The sequence below is a fragment of the Chiloscyllium plagiosum genome, unplaced genomic scaffold (genome assembly GCF_004010195.1).
Source record: "Chiloscyllium plagiosum isolate BGI_BamShark_2017 unplaced genomic scaffold, ASM401019v2 scaf_37921, whole genome shotgun sequence".
NCBI lineage: Eukaryota > Metazoa > Chordata > Chondrichthyes > Orectolobiformes > Hemiscylliidae > Chiloscyllium > Chiloscyllium plagiosum.
In genome coordinates this window covers 1-1,789 of record NW_025170861.1, presented here as the reverse complement: position 1 = coordinate 1,789, position 1,789 = coordinate 1, and the positions used below count along the sequence as shown (strand labels likewise).

The window sequence follows — 1,789 nt, the reverse complement described above, 5'->3', positions numbered from 1 at the left end:
CTTGATCACCACCTTCAACATTCAATCCTGCAGTTCCTCGAAAATCTTGTGCAAGATCATGTTGGATCCCACTGACCATCAACTGAATGCAGAGATGGGGATTTTTCCAAAATAGATTAGAACTAAAAGACAAGCCACAGAAACACCCCAGATGGGACTTGAACCCACAACCCCTGGCTTAGGATGCCAGCGCCTTATCCATTAGGCCACTGGGACCCCACAGGCAGATTGCCAATGGCAGCCTTTAAATACTGCACCCTGAACCACTCAGTGTGTGTTTCTGTCTGTTGCACTCTCACTAATTGGTTCTTACCCCTTCCATCTCATGCTAAATTGTTGGCTGCTTGATAAATTGATCCCGCCTCCCATTTCTCCCCAAATGGACAGATGAGAAATCAACCAAACTCCAACTTTGCACAAATCAAGTCTGAGGAAAATGGAGCAGACAGGAAAATAGCAAAGGGCTCAATGTTATTTTGTGCAGCACTTTCAAGATATTTGCAGTTACTGGGGAAGGAGGAAGTGGAGATATTGCAAAAAGCTGCATTGAGGACAAATCAACAAAATCTTAGCAGGCATTCAGCCCATTGTGGCTGTGCTGTCTCTTTCAGACAATTCACCCCAAGAACTCCCAAATCCCTGAATTATCTTGTGTAAGTTTCTACTAAACAGCATTTGCCATAATCTCAACACAGGGACAATGATTTTTAGCAGAGTAGTTAAAAAATCCAGTCAATTTGGATTGAGATGAAGTTGACATGGGATGAAAATCAGCCACTGCAAAGACCAGGCTTAAAAATGAAATCCCTGAAATCCCTGATTTCAGAGGTCAGTGCCATAGCCATTAGGCCACGAGGGCACTATATTGGCAGACCACTGGAAACAGTTGTCCTCAAATGAGTGCGACAGCCAAGCACACTCCCAGATCTGTGACAACACACTGAGGGACTCACTAAAGGTTCAGGCAGCTGCTGCCAAGGTGTAACAGGGAAACAACACAGTCTCAGGTCTTTCTGACAAATTATCACATCGTTCTTTCAGTTCTCAGACCCTCTTGGTGCCTGACAATGAACAGAGATCGTTTCCTGCCCAAGTAGAATATGCCTTTTTTTTTCACGACACAGAACTTTGAGAAAGGTCAATATTCCAGTGTTTTGTTGGTTCTTTTCTCTCTGCATAGACTGTACACAACTGATTTAGAACCTTTGTATGCATTCCCAAATGATGTTACAAACTGTTTCAATACTTTGTTCATAAAATCAAGATGAAACGCAAATCAAATTTAGTCTCCCTTTGTCCCCATCACCAACAAGAATACTTGAGGAAAGTTGTGAGGAATTCATCAGACCAATGAGACTCCAGGAATTCTTCCAAGATGTCAGCAATGATCCCAATGAGCCAACCAACGAACAGGAACAGTCATCAGAGAGATCCATCGTGGAGCGACCATAGAAGGAGTCGATTTGTATCCCTGAGGAGGGCCGCTGTCCTGGCCTTGAGATGTATGCTCAACCGTCAGGAGATGGGTGAATGCCAGATTTAAAAATCACACAACACCAGGTTATAGTCGAACATGTTGAAGCACTAGCTTTCGGAGCACTGCTCCTTCATCAGGTGGTTGTGGAGAATAAGATTGCAAGACACAGAATTTATAGCAAATGTTTACAGTGTGATGCAACTGAAATTGTATCTTGAGAAAGACCTGGATTGTTTGTTAAGTCTCTCAACTTTTAGAATGGCCAGGTTGGTTTTTGTCCTTTCATATGTAAATTGCAAAACTTTTATTAAA

The 1,789-nt window shown here is 42.8% G+C and overlaps 1 non-coding gene across 1 annotated transcript; it reads right to left on the bottom strand.

Moving 5' to 3' along the window:
• Nucleotides 1–143: 143 nt before the first annotated feature.
• Nucleotides 144–216, bottom strand: trnar-ccu. The gene has a single exon. It is a non-coding gene; the product is annotated as a tRNA-Arg (tRNA).
• Nucleotides 217–1,789: the final 1,573 nt, after the last annotated feature.